The sequence below is a fragment of the Myzus persicae genome, unplaced genomic scaffold, assembly GCF_001856785.1.
Source record: "Myzus persicae strain clone G006 unplaced genomic scaffold, MPER_G0061.0, whole genome shotgun sequence".
In the NCBI taxonomy this organism is placed as follows: Eukaryota; Metazoa; Arthropoda; class Insecta; order Hemiptera; family Aphididae; genus Myzus; species Myzus persicae.
The window spans coordinates 19,832-40,580 of NW_019104091.1; the positions used below are offsets into that span (position 1 = coordinate 19,832).

Sequence of the window (20,749 nt, forward strand, 5' to 3'; positions counted from 1 at the left end):
AGGGCATTATACGTTGATGTAGGTACACTAGCATCAAGTGCACAGTAATGTCTCCAGTGGCCATTGAAAATTCCGATCGAAACTTCCAACAAGCTTAAAATAATTTTATTGGACGAAATAAGTTGGACCAAGTTTTCTCTTTGGTGATGTCAACCAGAAGTTACCGCCAAAGCATATAACTCGTTATATAGATTTGTACCTTTTATCCATGTAATTTCGACAGTCGTTTTGAAAATTTACTGCACTTCAAGTGGGTTTCATGTAAGAACAAACTACTTTCAAACACACAATTTTACTATTCATGTTATTTTAAGTTTTATATCAAGTCTATAAAGTATTTGGTTAAACCGAGTTCACGACAAATACGTGCCCCTTATATGAAAATTCCTCGAAGACGTATAAACTTTATCTAACAAATATTTACTAGGGTAGATTATCGGAACTATAAATTATAACTGAATTATACAGCAATAGGAAACTGTTATTGTTAAGTTTGAATAGATATAAACTTCGGGATTCTAAACTATATAACAACAACAATTTTAACTTTCAAGAGTACGATCAATTTAGGTTCCCTGATAAACTGTGTGTTTCGTTCGAATTAACCCCACTCGGCTTTCAGTGAACACGAATTAAACAACACAGTTGAAACAAACAAATCCACCTACTTGAAAAATATACGAAGATACAATATAAGTATTAATGTATCTATTCAAAGTTTAAGTTTTTTAGGTACATTAAACCCGCTCGTAATGAATAACAAATATTAAATATAATCTTAATGGCGAAGATCGTGTACTTTCAATTACAACAGTATTATTACGAAACGGCTTAAAGCTGTTAATTCAACAAGTGTGTAATTTGTGAAATTCTACTAATTCTTAAACTTCAATAAGTGATGTCGATACTTAAACAATACTTGGTCTTACTAAAAATTGATATTAGTATATATATTTGTTCAATAATATATCGAGAACCACTCACATATGTACCACTATTGCTGTGTCTTAAAATAAAACTATAGATACTATCGTATTAAAATTCAATTTCGTAGGATAAGTACAAAATCTCTAATCATTTTAAATTCAGTAAAAAATAAAGTCGATATATTATTGTATATCCCAGCTTTTGTGCTCATCCGATAATGTGAAACTTTTTAGTTCTCGAGTACTGCAGGGTCCGTCCGAAATTGGATCGAGACGTGCATCGGCGTTTGTTCTCCTCTGATATTCATACAAACAAGCTCTAAAGTAACCACTAACCAGTTATCAAAAACAATCCGTCAAGTTGCGGAGATAATTGGAATAAAACGACGTATTCCGTGGCTTACACATATATGTATAATACCTAAGTGGATATAAAATTGGTTTTTATTTCGTTTGAAAATTGGATTTCGAATATGGTCCAGAAAATATCTGAGAATATACCATATATTCATACTTCTAAAATACTGTTGCGTGATGACGATCAACGGCGTATAATATTATTGCAATTATTATTCACCTATATTATCACAATATGACGATTTCAATAAGAATAGCTGCACGCTACTCGATATTTTGCCTCTTCGAATAAAATCTATGAATCATAAATATGTTTTTGTCAATCAGATATAATCATATATGTTATGTATATGTTTAGGTATTTGTATATATTATGTATATAAGAAAACCTTACAAAACATTTTATCGTGCATCCAGACGAAATACATGCATTTTAAGTTAAAAATTAATATATTATGACATATTTTAGTCCATCCACTGGCACACTGCGTTTAATCATTTGGCCAGCATTGGTTGGGATGGCTTTACAATAAATCATACATCAATCGATCTATACGACTCGACCTAGCTGATGGTTTTCCCGCCAGTATGTCTGTTAATTATTTTAATCGACGAGGGCGGCGCATCCCCGTACAACCGCAACCGCTGTACATGTATAATATTATAAATGTACTCGGGCCAGAACGATAAGCACAAGTCCTTTCATAAGCGTGATATTATTATTGTCATTATTATTATTATTGATGTAAGCATATACTTAAACACTTTTGGTATATTATGCGGATAAGGGTGCCTTATAATGACCGAACCGGATCGCATATGTCAGCTGTACGTCTACGGCGACATAACTACCAAATACTATTATATTCGTTACATTTATAACACGAGTGTTCCTACATTATACACAAAGGATTGTATATAGATGAAACCGTTCGGTTGGACTTACACCTCAAACCCGCCAACCCCTGCCCCAACCGTTACACACCAGCACCGCGATCGTGTAGCACAACACTATTTATACATATAATAGTGCGATGAGAGTTTATGTTATGTTTGTTTTTACCTTTTTATTATTATTATCATTATTTTTTTTTATATTTTAATGGTGGCGGTATATAATATTATTATAACGACCGTTTACGCGCACACACGATCTCAAAAAAAAACCTCTTTGGATGTAAATTAAAAATGCCACCAGCAATGCACATATCTATATAACCGGGCTAAGGAGGAGAAACCTGCACCTCCGCCACGATCGCCTTCAACACTAGCGTACACGTACTCGTGTATATACATAATATTATATACATTTTATATTATATATTACATAGGTACCCGTCGAATCATTATATTTCAGTTACTTGAGTAAATAAAGCCTCGGGTACACGCCCACCCGAAGAAAAAAAACCAGAATGTACGACACACACACACACACACACACACACACACACACACACACTGCTCACGAGAGATTGCTGCCTCGAAGACTCGACGACCGTAATATTATAATATTATTATTTGGGTAGGTAGGCACCTAGATTTACGAATGCGGCGTGGGTCGCTGGTGTGCAGAGATATTTTGTTTTTACCCGAACGTAAACAAGTGGTTATCGAATATCCATCAGCACCGTATGATAAATATCACGTAAAATAGGTATCGTAAGATAAATTGACGGGCCGCTTTTAATATTTAGCCACCTACATGTACGATCTGTTGTTTTCCTCATTATTATTGCAATAATAAATTCTTCTTTTACCAAAGATATTGGAATTCTCGCACTGCGCCAACCAACAGTACAAATTGATTCCCACCCGCAAGCCCTATCACGTCATACGTAGGTCACATTACACAACATAATATACTATATTTCACACGTTAAGACCTACAATATTATTATTCTAATTATTAATATTTTACCTACAACACGTCTTGCACGCGTCGAGTCTTCGGACGTGTGGGATATTCGATTGTTTATGGTGGTGGCGACGTCGGCGAATCGTCTGTTCAACACATTAAACGGACTGCTAGACATTTTTAATAATTAAACATCGAAAAGTACCATTATATAGTATCAGTGCACTACTGCTGCAGTAATATTGTTATTGCTGTCGTCGACGGCGGTTCGTATGCGAGTCGTATGCATGTACAGCATACAATTATGTACTATATACCTGTGCAGACATACAGTTAGGCGCACGAGCTGGAAAAAAATTAAACAATACCTATTACTGTACTGAAAAACGCAGGCAGGAAAATGTTGTGATTTAAAAATTAAGAGTCGTGAACTCGGATCAGATATTGTGTAGTCGGTGATCCTAGGCGGCCCCAGACAGGTAGACAAGTAACTAAGTGAGTGTGTATAGATATAATATCGTGTACTTTATGTGTGGGTATAATATTGTAGGTACCCACGATAAACGGACCAATTATTTATGCGCGTCTTATTATTATCCCGTCGACCGGCACGCGAATATTATTATGTTATTATATTGCACCCGTACTACGTAACGGGCTTGGCCGACACCGCAAAAACGGTATAATAAAACGTTTTATCGTCGTGTATTTTAATGTATACTGTAAAAAGGGTAAAATTGTAATTCCGATAGAATTCCACCGTTACATACAATTATTATTGTTAGGGGTAGTGGTTCTTAAACCGGGGGTCTTTGGACAATTTTCAGGTGTCACAAAAAAATAAAACCACTTGACGATTGTACGCAATATTCTGTTATCACATTTTGACCTAACCTAACCAAAACGTTTTATAAAGAAGAGAAAAAAATACTATTTTTTTATACATGAAAGCAGAAAGCTCACTGTATAGAATAATATATATTACAACCTATTATATAAGTATTAATAATATATTCTAAGCATGCAAAAAGTTGAGTAGCACCGACAGTGTATATTATAATAAAATGCGATTTTGACTTACACCTATAATCTATATTATTATTATATGTCACGCGAAGGCTTAAGCGATGATTTAGACCACTAAACGATATAATTTAAAAATATGTAAACTAAAAAAAATTACCGAGACACTATCGTCTACTTTACTATATTAAAAATGTATACTACAGCGTCGTCGACTACAGTATATAATATTTACATTGTTTTGAGGTCTAGAAGAAAATTACACATAATATATGTCACGTATGTTCTATTATAATATTGTACTCGGCGGCGTGAGAATCACTGCGTGGAAAATAATTACACTATTAAATTGCAGTAGATATATTATGTAAAAATCTTTAACTAAAATAAGAAACTAAGCGCATATTAAGTTCCTTTTGAAATATTAATTTCCGTTATATACTGATACTGCAGTATTGTGGGTAGCAATATTATTTCAACATTTATTTGTTACCTATTCGTATGAAATTCAATGACCAAATATACAGTTCAAAATCTTAGCATTGAGTGCATACGAGTTGCGTCCCGTAAATTATAAAATTGAATCAATATTTCCCGTCCCATTTTTACACAGACTTAGGAATGTTCATCGCAATAATTATTGCTACTTGCTACAGGCATAGGTGAAATATATTATTTTTAGTGTCATATTATTATTAGGCATGCGTTTTGTAATTTTGTAATTGTTATGAATAAAAATAAACTATGGCATTGGTAACTATTTTATGAATTCGAATCTGTTACCTAATTTGTTTTAATTGAACTCTGTCTATCATTGCTTGTTTTAAATACTGTTATGTATTCAATTGCATGAATTGTTGTAAGATTGTTTAAACTAACGCTTCGTCGTAAACATAAGTTTGTGAAAATTGTAACCGGTGAAGGTGGTAAAGGTAAAGTAAAGTGTAAAGGTGGTCGGGGCGTGCTCAAGAAAAACCTGGGACACAATTAGTATTACACCATTTTATGCCTTTTTTATTTGGGACGCAACTAGTACGCAGTGAGTATTCTAAACTTAAGAATGCAAACTAAAATCCAAAGATAGGTACGTGATATTTATAATGAAAGTACCTACCTACTTATATAGGTCGTAAGGTAATCCACGTTTATAAATGCGAAAATATAAACACTAAATAATATGTAGGTTATTTTATTGAAAACTATAATATTTGATTTTCTGTTACTGTGTTATATAAAATTGTATCTATTGAAGATGTACCTAAAGAACAAATATTAATATGGAAAATAGAAAACATTTAAAATAATAAATAAAAAAAAACAAAATAATCCATCAACAAATAAAATATACGTTTATATTATTAAGTCTGATATTTTTCACCCGGCAATATCTATTTGGCTTTGAAATCTAGTCGCACAGAGTTGTTTCGTTTTCAAATGAAAAGTATTTGAGTGATATAGTGTATTTTGAGAGCCAGCTTAAATCCAATTTAAAAACTCAAAACGAATCTACTGGATATTATTCTAAACATAGCAGCAATTGATCTCGTATATATCAACTTCCCATGGATTTCATTATGATTTTCATAAGACGAACTTTTTTTCCGATATCAATTTAAAAAATAAATCCAATCTAACATATTACTCTTTAATATAGATATCTGGAGTCGTTATTTAAAATTTTAAACATTTGTTTCTTTTATAATTTAAGACATAATTAAAGCTTCATTGACCATATAAGGAAATAGGTATTTTCAACCCTAAAAAGAATCACTTAAAAATCATAGTTAAATTAAAATAGACATGGCATATCGTTTCTCACAGTCTTATGTTACAAAATATTTTATCCGATCACCAATATTGTTTATTCAGATAACAACACAGAAAAAAGCAATTATACGTCTATAATTCGGATCTAATTACAAAATATTATTTTTCGAGTCAACTGTATTGAAAAATGATACCGTTCCGTTAGGTGCGTATAAGTACACCAGACAAGAGCACTACAACTTGACATCGAATCGAACAAAAAGTAAATAAGAGTATAACTAAGACATTGACGTGTAATATGATCCCGGAAAGTTGTCAATGAGACACGACTTACTATACCTAATATGTTCCGAGTTTACGACCATTAAACCGCGAATATTAATATTTGTCTGTACCTATGGAATATAATATTATTATTTACATACAATGACACATAAACATGGTGTTAACCATAAAATCGTTATGCGGTTCGTTATGTAATTATTGTGTTTTACTTTTCTTCCATTACCGTGTGCATTATTTGTATATAATTATCACGACAACGACCTCGGTGCATCCTATATTCTCGTACACTGTACACTCATACTACACATAACATTTTTGTAATAACTTATACATATAAATCACTCTGCATTTATTGAGTATTTCCAATTCGGTTTTTTTTTCAATTTGCTTACGTGCGGTTCATTGTTTATCGTCGACCGTGTCCGAAAATATTAACCGGACATAAATTATTATCGCGTCGGTCGGCCGTCTCCTGCGACATCCACTCCTGTGACAATATCGATAGTGCGCACTTATCCCTTGGCTCTGCAGACCGTTCATAATTTTACGCCATATATGTACGTATATTATATTACAATTATACTTGCGATAACTCTTTCTACACACTACACAAAGGCATGCCATGCGTATATCATACAATATTTTATACATGTAGACCATAAATATGACAGCAGTGACCCGACGCATTTTATAAACGAAACGCGCGAGGAGGCGAATTCCTGCGGCAACAATCAGTCACGATTCCTTGGCTAAACATCAAACTTGTCGGGTCACATTCTGCACGATGTGTACGCGTTAGGTTATAAGGACGTGTGAATAGATGACATTTAGTGGCGTCAAAAAAATAAATAAAAAATAGCATCTAGTTAATTCCGAATAACGTTTAACGCGTTTTCAATCACACAAATACACATAACATTGTGTATAATAATTAATAAATTATAATATTGTACATACAATTATTATTATTATTATTATTATTGTCTTAAGGTGTAGATGACCCTATAGGTATTTTATACGAACGCAATTTGTGATGTATTTTATTTTATTTTTGCGTTTATACTATACTTCGAGAGATGTTCTGTCTCGATTTCATTATCATATACATATAATACATATAATGAAAATGCCCCTGTATTCCTATTTCACATGGAAAAATGTAATTTAAGATAGTGCTTTCGTCTAAGTTAATAACCAATAGCTTCTCTATACTGACATAACAACAAACATGAACGTCTTAACGCAATATTTGTCCACAATAAAAAGAAAATTGTACAGTATAGATTATAGTTATTGACTTTGAGCAGTGTAATACATTTTAAAATAATCTCTTAAGGATCAACTGCCACTGATCTGATTATTAAAAAACATTATGTTCGATTGTATTCGAATCGATAGAAGTGAAGTATTAATTTTTTCATATACTTTATAGTGAACAACATCCCTTGGCTGTTTTTATTTCACTTGTGCACAAGTCGGAGAATATTTTATTTCAAATCCATACACAGTTTATACATCTTTATATATTTATATAGTAACAATTATTAGTTTCGTAGTATCAATAGAAAAATATACCGTTCTCTCATAACAAAACAATAATATTTAAATGCACGCGTTTAATGTAGAAACATTAGAAACGCATTTGAGATCAATAGTATTAACGACTTTTGAAAACTTGTTCAACTTGTCACAAATAGTAATATATACCCACCTATAGTATAATGGCGTGTAATAGGGTAGTCTGCTGTACAAGGCGCCACGGAGTTTAATTCGAATTATTAGCTGCAGGCGATGAATTGAATAACGTGAAATCTGCGATAGGGCTGCCTACTATATATTAAACAATACGTATTGTAATAAATTGATCATATTTATACGAGTATTATAATATAAAATATATGATGATAAATGATAATAATATGATACTAGATTATAACAGCCAGTACGACCTACAGAGTGTTGGTGCTTTGAGTACAGATCGTCGGGGGCAAGTGTTTGACTTTCACGGTTTTGACGTATTTTTTAGCCGAGTTTTTATCCAAGACGCAGACATCACCACCTCCAGCTCGTTACCGTGGTTATGCATACTATATAGGCACGACTGGTAGTCTCTGGCTGTCACGGCTTTCAAACGGATACTATTTTGGGATGATTACATAGCGTATATGGTTCTATATTATAATATATTATGTTATTGTTGTATTATAATAAAAACCAATTTTCATGAAATTTAAAATCAAAATCATTCCACGTGGTATTATAGGTAGGTGCACCTAGCACAAATAATAATAATATGCGGTACTCGTACATGGTCGACGACAAAACACTGCTTGTCTCTCCCTCTATGTAGAGGTTAGGATATATATATTCGCGTACGTGCGTGCTCGTGTATCCTTTTCTCCACACACACACACACACACACATCAGTGGTTTAGCGTGCACATTTATTGATCACTTCCTCCGGCCCTTCACATCTCCCTCGGAGTCCTCTTCACTTTTCGGCCGGGTGACACAACGGAAGGGATTGATTGATGCGATGCTGCCGCGGGTACAATCCATCCATCAGTGGACAATCCCCGAAACGACAACTCTCCGACTCACATTTATGTCATTATTATTAAATATATATTAGGTACACATAAATCGATAAATTCGGGTTTATGATCGATCGGCACGGTTATCATACTCATTATTATTCACAGCCATATAATATTATTATCAATGTCAAACACGTGTATATCCTTGCGATAGTTGGTACCTATACGATTTTCGTCTCGGCAATCTTCAGTCTGGACCACCGCCATTGACGACGACGACGATTCATCATCATCATCGTCATATTATTATTATTATTATTATTATTATTATTATTATTCTACATTCGTCGTGCACTGTCTTCTACCGTTTTGTACGAACGAAATCACATGAAACGTTTTGACCTCACCGCGTCTATGGGCTACAGCCACACCGCTGGCAACTGTTGTGTCAAAAGCACTTATCAAACATCAGCTGCTGTCTGGTTGGACCGTTTGAAAATACGCTATTATGAGTTCTTTGTATACAAGCATCAGGATAAAATAGTATTAATACGTGTTTCGTGTAGACGTACTACCTATATTGCGTATTATAATATATTTCGTTCGTTTCTCGTCGCGAGATTATGCTGTCACTTTGACTATAACGATATTGGGATGGAACATTCCACAACATATTTATTTTATTGTGAACGTGTCATGTTATGTTTTTTTTTTTTTTCAAATTGATTTTTTAATTTTTATATAGATTATGTTAGCTAATAGAAGGCAGGCTAAACTGTACAGTGTACATGTATATTTATATGTTATTTAGTATGTATTATGAATCGTAGTTTTGAAAACTTAAAGACATAACTGATCTTTTAACAATAAATTATAACTCGATAAGCTTACCTATTATAATAATAAAATGATTAATATCTATAATGAATTATCAACATACCCTTGCAAAAAATGTATAGTATTCAAAAGTCTAAATATAACAGGAAATGGGCGGTCATGAGAAGGACTTATTATTTTTGATCAATACAGGTATTTACGGCGTCCGAATATTATTCGATCATTTCGCTCGAAGCAATTTCATCTCGTATTATATTATAACAATGATATCGCGTCAGGACAGAAAAAGAAGACTTTTTTCTTGTCCTTTTTGGTCGGGTTAATCCGATTTATACGAGGGACTTCAGAGACATCTCAGTCCACGAAGATTGATTAAAACACGTCAGATAATAAACCCGGTCGTACAAATACGCTTAATTCTAATCGCTGGGAAGAGATCTGAAACATTTAGAGGGACCTGAAGAGTATAAACTATATGAATAGCGTCGAAAAAAAAAATGTAATATCTCACAAGCGCGTTATCTGGAATGACGCAAAATCCCATTATCCCTTTTTAGAGGGCCTAACCCGAAAAAAGGTACGCGCTTTAGATGGAGATAAAATTCCACGCGACCACATATACGCGCATATGCAATATGCATATACATTTGTATTATATGTGCACACACTAACTAGTTCGTCCATACGTTCTTTTATCTGTTAATATGATAATCCTCAATGACAGTTCACCGATCGATCTGTTGTTCAAGGTAGGTGCATAGTATAATAATATAATATATACATACATATTCATTTTGGGCTTAAAAGCGGGATTATCACTAAATATATATGCTGTATATATTTATTCTCTTAGTGCATGAAAAACAACGTAATTTATATTCAAATCCTTTAAATTTAAATTTAACGAAGAGTTATGCGTACCTAATAAACTGCAGGCCGATTTGAATAAATTATGCGACCCGATACGATCTCATTACAATCCGTAAGTTCAGTGTTAATTTTCGTCTTAAGCAAACTAAAAGTTATCAAAATTACTTATTGTTTTATTATTACCCAGAATTTAAATTGTCTTTTTTTATATAGAACAAAAATATACATACATATTAAATAGGTGGTAAATCCGATTATTTTAAACCCGTGTTGATTCATTTTATTATTTAAACCGTTAATTAGGTACCTATATACATAGAAATCGTGTATGAGACACCCTCATGGCTTGTAATGGGTTGTCATTTATTGGAAGTTTTGTATATGGGGCCTTCAAAAACATTTAGAATAGGGAACGAAAATTTGATATGAGGGCCTGTCAGCAATTGTACTCACTACTCAGTAAAGATATTATTCATATAATATAAAAATTACAGGTTGCACATTTCGTTCAAAATATATTTTATTATATTATATTTAATATATTACCATAAACCATACAATTTCTGATGAAAATTTGTCGAAAAACCTTCATCTAAACTCATCTTTATCCATATCATAATATTATATAAATTTACATAACGAAGAATGTACTTCGACAAAAAATGTTCCATCACTTGAACCTATACACACGTACGCACTACGATGTCTCAAATCACACTAACCTACTCTCGCTCTTCTCATAACCCCAAAAAATTCAATAATTTTGAATTTCTGTGTATACTACCTATACAAAAACGTGTGAATAATATTATTTTCTAGAAAATGTAATAGAAAACGTTAAAATAACAAATGAGATTAAAATTAATTAACATTAAAAGTTTGAGATATAATTTCTCTTTTCATTAATTACTTTTTTTTTAATAATAAAAAAATACATTGATAAAAATAGATAAATAAGATAATGTCAATTTTAATGCTTTACTTCAAATTACTTTTGTATACAATGTCATGAACAAAATACAACATAATTTAACGTTATTCATAATTTTAAACAAAATATGTATGTTTTTAGTTCAGTCTTTTTTTTTATTTTGTACATGAAATTGTAATTTTATGATAGGTATCACACGATATGGTTGTAGGTACATGTTCTATACAGTAAAAATTGTTTACTGTAATTCAAAATTAGAAAAATAAAGATAGCAGAAAATATTATGTAAATTGTACTTGATGGAAAAAATATGAGTTTTTTACTGTGGAATTTTGATTGCATAAATATTTATTACTCAAATATGTGAATAATAAAATAAGTAGCTAGGTTATGCATAAGTATAGTAAAATATACATTTCTGAAATGTTTTATTTAGAAGGTACGCGTAATTCATTTTGTATTTTCACCGCATTATTATAATATTAACTTTATTCGTAGGTATCATCAAAAATGACTTATTTATAATGACAGTTTGGATTACAATACATTGTTATGTATGTTTTATATACGAAAATCCTTATATATGCACAGTGCATTACTGATTAGCTCATACATTAACCCCTATAATATTTATAAAATTACAGTGAACAAAGTAAGTTTTAGGAATTTTGCATTAAAAAAATTAACAGACAATGAAAAAGGTATAAACAGTTCTGAAGTTATTATTTCATATAGGAAAATTATGCAGATAGGAAGCTTATGAAATAAAAATGGGGTTGAATAACAATTTAAAGCTGTAATCACATGCATACCTACTTGACAAATAAAGATTTCAATACATATATAATTTTTTTTTTTATTGTATGATCACTGCTATATGGTATATTGTATATAATAAAATATTATCTTGGTTAATACTCTATAATTCAAAAACAAAGACACACTTTGATATTTCTTTATTGAACGCAAACGTTTTTTTTCTTATTATATTATGTAGTACCTATGTATAATGTATGTATGCTACATGGACTTCAAGCATGAATAATATATTATATTATGTTTTCGCCGTAAGTATACAATTGGATTTCACGTTGTATACCATTTGAAAGTCTCATTTTATTTCATACAAAATATTCTAGTTGACATCGAGTATTTTTTAAATATACATGGTAAATCTGAGCTTTCATTGAACCAAGAAATTCAGTAAATGTTTTCAACTTTGAAAATTATAAATAGAATGTCATATACATATTACATATGTATAGTATAGTATAGTATATATATATATATATATATGTATGTACACATTGTATCAGATTTTAAAAGATTTTAAAGAACATTTTTATTATTCGTTATTATTAATGTTTCAAATAATATAATTTTATTCATATACATGTTTAAATCTACCATCATAATATTATTATTGATTATAGTATTTAGTACTTCATATCCGGTTATAAAGTATAAGTATTTTTTATGAGGTATAAAATAAAATATTAGCGTGTACAATTTTACATTTGACTAATGCTCCACCACAGACATATTACTTACAAATTACAACGTTTAGATCAATGTAACTATTATCATGTATAAAAAAATACAAATAAAATATATTATAGACCTAAACAATAATCATAATAGTATAATACAGTGGTTAGAAAGAATGGGTGAAAAAAACGATTGTGTAGAAAATGAATCGTACAAAAATAATATACTATTGTATAAGTAATGCATTATGACTTACGCCATTCAATCAAGACTCGAGAGAGACCTAACCTATATGCCATATGGCTATAAAATGTATATTGTATTAATATTTAATATACGCGTTCAGCATTATCAACAAAAGACAACATTAATAATACTTTTCAATGTTTTAAAAAGGTGATTTCAAACAAAAAAATCGTGTCTTTAGAAATATCCGCGTAAAAATATAATTGAGATTAAAACAAAAAAAATGTAATACACTAGGTATATTATTGTCATAAAATACACTTTCTGTAAATTTTATTTTATTTTTCAGGTTTACTTTACGAACAAATTTCACAACATCTAGATTACGACCGACCTGTGAGTATACCCGTGTAAAAGTTATTATTTTAAACTTTGATTAATTTGACTTTGCTCTATGATCAAGATTATATTTAACAATAGTAACTATAATAAGGCAAATAAACAGTCAAAAGAGCTCAATGACTTAATGATGAAATATGAATATATATATTTGCATCATATAATATCTCCTATGTATATAATATGTGTAATAGCGGCGTAGGGCTATGATAAATATATAAGTACACCATTACGTTGAGTTAAGCGGACACTCCTCCGGACTGTCAAAGGCTGGTTAATTAAAATTCTCAAACCGGATTGCCTGTTAAGAAAGATCTCGTCGTATTTGCTGTAGATTCTCTATAATAATATATTGCATTTTCACAGCAAACTGATTATATTAATTACGAATACGATTTATAGTTTATACATTAGTGCATAACTATATAACTATAGATATTGTAACAGTATATTGCACGAAATAAATTAAAAATTAAAATATAAGATGCGATTTTTTATGCATAAAATCGTATTTTATGGAATTCAAGAGAATCCGGTACGTTTGTTTAAGATCCCGAATTGAGTTTCAGGTGCGGCAGCAAAAATTTTTTACGAGGAAGAAACCTCATTTTCATGTTCATAATATATTTTAAAATCGCGAAGTGAAAATAAAACCTCAACCGGATGCCGCCTTGACTATAACTGACTCCCGCATACAAAATAATAAGTGTGTGCATATAATATTATTAAAATTAACCTCAAAACTTGATGTAGTCTATATAATAATACACTAATAAGTAGTAACCAAATAGCCAATGGCAGTCACATTAATAGTTGTTTATATTTTACATACTCCGTCTATTGTGTTATTTGTTTTCTCTCGGCGAACCGTTTTTGATGTTGACCAGGGCCGCCATCGAACGAAACTCGTGTACAGTAATATGACGATATAATAAATGTAATATACTAATATAATACCTATAAAATATATTGTATTATATAATACGCACTGCCTTCTGTGCCCCAATAAAGCCATAATTTCGCATTGGTTTTGAGATACGCAAGAATATGGTAAAAACAAAAACATATGTTTGTTTCGAAACAAAAAATTGCCGTCAGTCGAATTCACAATACGTTTCATTTGTATTTCGCCATTGTATTACAATATTATTATAATAATCAATTTCAAAATAACCTGTCCTCTTTGTATTATAAGCGCGTCGTGTTATCGCGTCCAAGCTATTATAATATTATTGTATCGTGTCATATAATATAATATGTATAAGGTTCACCTAATTGGATTATTATAAAATTATATCTAAATCATATGTCACAATTGTAATTCACTGCGACGCTCTGCAAGTCCAGCGGGGGAGGTTCGAGGCCTATATATAGGTGGTGCGCAGAGTGTACCAGTACGATTTTACTGGCTGGAGAGGGTAGGGGTGCAGCAGGGTCACCGGAATAGCAATAACGATAGTAATATATAAATGACAAAAAGCGCGTGTTCTTATATAATTATATTGTAATATCGGCGGCGGCTGGATTCGTGGCAAACAGCACTGTTGCAGGACGAGGATCGCGAGCGTGAAATATTGTGGTTGGCAAGAATACGAGCGTGCATAAACAGCATTTGAATATGATATTTCGGCGTCACGAGTCACGATACTATGCCTGCGATAGTATTATATGAGAACGACATGAGGGAGCTCACAGCGTCGAGGGTCGGAAAACCCGGGCAGGGGGTGTAGTTGGATATTATACATTATACGATATGCCTTCTGGGTGCAGTTCATAATAATCGCTGTCAAAACGGAGGAGCCACTTGGCGGCGGGATATGAGGGATGGAATCGCTGTGATATAGTTTGTGTGTGTGTGTGTGTGTGTGTGTGTGTGTGTGTGTGTGTGTGTGTGGAGGGGGTTAGCTGGCGAGGACTCGGCAAATTTGGTATGCGCTGCGGCGTTAGAATCAATTAGCTCGCGGTATGTATTTTATAATATATATATGCCTAAATATACTTAAATATATACCCAAGAAGGTGGTGGTATTAAAATATAATATACTGCAGGCGAGTATAAATAATATATACGGGAATGACTATACCAGTTACGACAGTGCGGGTTCACGTCTAGGCCGGATTTCATCCAGGGAAAATCTTAAGGTCTTGTTGACATCGTCGTCCGCTTATATGGGTAGGTACGCACTCGTTCTTTTTCATACCCATACAATATTATATACATATAATGGGTGAAACTCGGTTATACACCAGACTCGATGATTTGTAATAGTTAATAATTGTTTTAAATTTTTAAATGATTTGTTATCACACCTATATATACCTTCATTGATAGTAGGTAGATACCGGCTTTTGAACTTAAAATTGTTGTGATCCGATTTAAGTTTTTAGCTCTTTTTTCAATGTTATAAATGATGAATATATTTTATATACTTATGTATAAGTATTATTTATTTAAATGCATTGACTGATTAAACTTAAAACTATAGCTCAATTTATGCATTTACCTAGTAATTGCTTGATGTGCACTAAGACCCTTTAACACAAGTCAAGAAATACAGAAAATGTAGCCTACTTTGCTTTTAAATTTCAACACCGTGAATATAAATATTTAACAATTTCACGGTGAAGTACTCCAAAGTCATTTTTGCATTTTAATCTCCAAATATGCTAAGAGTGTACATTCAATAACGTTATAGACGTATGAAATATATATTTCTTTGAAATATTATATTATATATATATTATATACCTATGTGTTTTTATATAAAATAAATTAAAACGCTTGTTGGGCAAAATAGAGAAATCAAAACCGTATACATATTATACTTTACTTTTAAAATTATGCATAATAGGTATAGTTTATAAAGTTAGATTAAGTGAACACACACACTTCGACACGCCTATATTGTACTTATTTCTGTACAAGTACCATAAATTAATTATACACAATTTAACTTTTCATGTTTTCATTATAATTACTATAATATATTTTTTTTTAACAGTCCAACAGTCCAGTGTACCTTTATACGATATACCTATATCCAACTTTAGGATAAGAAAAATAATATAAATATTTAATGAATTTTTCAAAATCAGTAAGAAAACAAAAACAATAATAATAATTATGCAACAAAAAGCTATTACAACTAATTTCATTATTTAAATTATAATTAAATTGTATTGGAACCATAACGACCTTTACTTCAATATTAAAATGCATATTATATATCCATTATGAATTATACATTTATACGGCCCTTATAATTAATAAATAATTGTATTACTGAATAACATTGTCTAGAACAATAATAACCATCAGTTTTTAGTGCACAAAAGGGAGCTATAATTTAATTATTAATAGCTATAATAATATATGAGTCTATGATCTGTGTCAAACTCCAAAACATTACCACCAGTCACGTGGTGCATAAAGAAAACGATAATGTCTATTTGAAACTTATAAACTTGACTACAAAATTACAAAATATATTATTACTTATTATTAATTGTTAGGAATAGATAAAATAAAAATTGATATTTGTAATTATGTCGTTTATATTTATTCAATGCCCGTTCATGTATAAATATATAAATTATGTAGGTATAATGTAAGTTCATACTCAATGAAGATTGTGTGTAGTTAGCTTTTCTCAAATTTAAAACATTAATAATTACATTTGAAATCAATAACAATTGTTGTTTTGGGTATTGCTGAGAATAATGGTAACTGGCAACACTCTAAGGTAAAAAATTGTACCTACTTAGTTTGTGTAATTGTTTGAACAAAAATTAGATTAGCCATTAGTATGTCATTGATCACCATCGTTTTTACAGTTTTAGTATATGAGTAATGTAAATAATTAATTTAGAAAAATTTCAAGGGGAATAGGGGGGTTTAAGCACCCAAAGCCTCCCCAGCTATGCTACTGAATACCTATATTATTGAAAGTACGTAACTACATCGCATCAACACAAAAAACTACATAGCCTGAAAAAAAAAAATTTTTTTGTCAAATATAATATTCATTACCTATAACCTATCGAATTATTTGTCGAATAACTAAAACACACAATATTTATATTATTTTGGATAAATTTTCGTCTCACTCACACTCATCCTCCCATGGATCGTGTCCGTGCGCGTGTATAATTATGTTAATAGAATAAATTACATTACTGCAGGATACCGATTACCGACATACCATGGTGTATTTATCAAACTTAATTAGCCGTTTTTAACCACGCTAGTCTCGAGATACGATAGTTATCGAGTTCAATTAGTTGAGTTTTTCGTAAGGCTGGTCCAACCGGCCACCGGCTATATATTTTACATAATTATTATTTGTTTTTTCGTTTCATCGTATGTTTATATTTTATACATTATAATATCTTACTGATTTATTAGTGTGTAGACTGCATATACAATATACATACCTGGTGTGTATACAGTATAAAACGAGTATAATAATAATAATAATAATAATAATAATATACTCGTTTAATTGTTGTGTATATGGTAATACACGTGAGAATAAGTCATCGTTTTAAATTGTTATTTAACATTCATACAACGAAAAATGAAATTTCATTGTTGAATGGTCTTGTTACTAGTTGAAAAGTGTATAGATGCATAATAATTGCCGTAGTACAAACATTGGATAAAATGGTTCCCAAATATATACTAATATTTAAACTAGCACATATAATATTGATTTAACTGTAAGATTTTTCGTTGTATACTTATATGACAATTTCGAAATAATGATTTATCGGCATGTATATCATATCCAATAGACGCGTGTAGTTTGCATTGTGATTTAAGTGTAATGTGGTTAAAAAATATGTTTAACAATAATATATATTGTTTGTATATATATATGGAGACGGAGTAAGAGAGGGAGAGATAAGGTTTGCATGTTAAATTTTTAGACAGACTGAAAAAATAACTTTAAAACCGAAACTCCGGACAATGCTCGACCTAAATATTCATTTATATACAGGGTGATTCACCCAGTCTGCTCACTCTCATTTTTCTTTCTCTAATAAGGCATTTATTCAAATTCTGATTTTTAGAATTTTTAAATACACTTATAGATTGTTATTTTAAATTCTCGAACGTTTTTGTACTACCGAAGGAATGTCCTGCTCTTTTTTTACTGTAATTCTGAGTTATTAAAATGTTTGTATTAAGGATTATAGTCCTCAAAAATTGGTTTCACAAAAATTTTAATTAGATGTAATATTTGATCTAGCATTTAATATACTTCCTTCATTTTTACAAATTTTCAATGTTGGTAGATTGATAAACTTCTAACATTTTCTAATCACCATTGGAATCTTATAAGCCAATATTATGGAACTAATTACCCTCAGCTTACAAAGTTAAATAACTCAAAAACAACGAGTTCGAATTTTGTTCCCTAATACCTATGCGTAAGCATTTCCAGAAAAATGATCCCCTAAATAATTAACGGTAGAAAAGATAGGAGGGCTCTCTTTTAAAAACATAATTTTGTATTTCCACAGGAACACTCTTTCAGTAGTACAAATAATATCCAGAATTTGAAAATATGGTCTTAAAGTATTTTTAAAAATTCAAAAAATCAGATTTTGAATTATTGCATTATTGAAAAAAAAAAGTAGAGTCACTCTGTATATAAAATCCCGTTGACATAAAAACACGACCGAAGACAATATTATATTTCGCCGATTCAGTGGAAAAAATAAAATTGTCCATATTATGTTTTATCATTTCAGTTTGCGCTTTGGCAGCAACTGCAGTAAATATCAATACAACGTTTATTACCTATTCAAAAAAACCACTAAAAACAGTCAAAACTTTTTTTATTTCTCTAAACGAGGGATTGAACTCGATAAAGTATTTACGAGTATGATAAAAGTATAAAATGTATATTAGGTAAAAATGTTTGGTGTATTCAATACAGCTGAGTGATGATTGTTGAAGTGAAATCAACTTTTGTTTTTAATTGTATAAATGAGCAGAAAATAGTTTTTAAAAAATAATTAAGATAGGACAGATGATTAATCAGTTAAACTTATAATTATTAAAAGTTAACTAAGTGTAGACAAGAAAAGTATGGCAGATTTTTAACTAAATTTTTATAATGAGTGATTAATCATTTTCTTATCACTGCCGTAGTTATTCATTCAAATGCGTTTGTAATAGGCACATAAAAAAAATTACACAAGCTATAACTTGGAAAATAAATTTTAATTATTTGAGCTTTTGTTTTTGTCGTTCATAAAGTTATTAACATTACACATTAATACTCTGGTCTGAAATGGATGTTAGTTTTTAAAAAGCAATAAAACACAAACAAAGATTTATAGGTAGTTAACTTAATATATACTTTTTTCAGTTTCAAGTAGTCTGACCTGAAAGAGAACTATTGTTCTACCACCAGTAAGCCGTTTATTATTGTCATTGTTGGGTCTAAAAAAACGTCAGTACCTAACAGAAAAGAAACTAAAACTACTTTACTCACGACCGTACTTTTGGGTCAGTAATGAAGACAAAGTCGCACTAAAGTTTTTTGGCTGAAAACGTTCACTTAAAAACCAAGAACAAAAAAAAACAAGGTGCAATAAATCTTTAAATAATATTTAATGAGAAAAATATAAAAATTGTAAATATTTTTTTTTGTCAATTTTATATTATTAACTTTATTTCACCATCTATTAGATTAACGAAAATGTACAATTATAAAACAATAACAATAAAAGAAAGCATTATCATAGTGCATAATTTATAATTCCAATGCATTTTAATAATTTGTATGTGTGAATGTTATTTTTCATTTAATTATAGCTTATTTAACATACCTCCACAAATATTAATTAAAATGATATGTCATATATCTATAAGATATAGAAATTAATTTAAACAGTATTAATTTATTTGCAATACACAGATATTGATAGTAAATTTTACGGTTTATTGAAACACAGACATACTTAAAGGATCAATTTGATATTATGTAATAATATTATATAGTGTAAAATGTACAAATGTTTAGGAACAATTTTAATATCTTGTATTTATAAATGTTTTTTACAAATTAATGAAAATATTAGCGAACTTCATTAAATAGTCAACCCTCACACAGTCGGGCATATAAAACATATATGACAAATATAAAATGTATTCAAAGAATATGTAATGACCATCCATTTTTATGAATGTTAAATACTAATTCATATAATGTACCTGAATTCAAATTGTGAATACTTAGCACTAGCATATCAAATGATTCAACAGGTTACAGGT

The 20,749-nt window shown here is 30.5% G+C and overlaps 1 protein-coding gene across 1 annotated transcript in view; it reads left to right on the forward strand.

Moving 5' to 3' along the window:
• LOC111038637 (frizzled-5) overlaps positions 1-20,749 on the forward strand; it is a 53,796-nt gene that overhangs the window by 13,987 nt on the left and 19,060 nt on the right. The window contains exon 2 of the mRNA XM_022321823.1: positions 13,412-13,458. The gene's annotated coding sequence lies outside the window, so the exon portion shown is untranslated. The remainder of the gene's footprint in view (positions 1-13,411; positions 13,459-20,749) is intronic.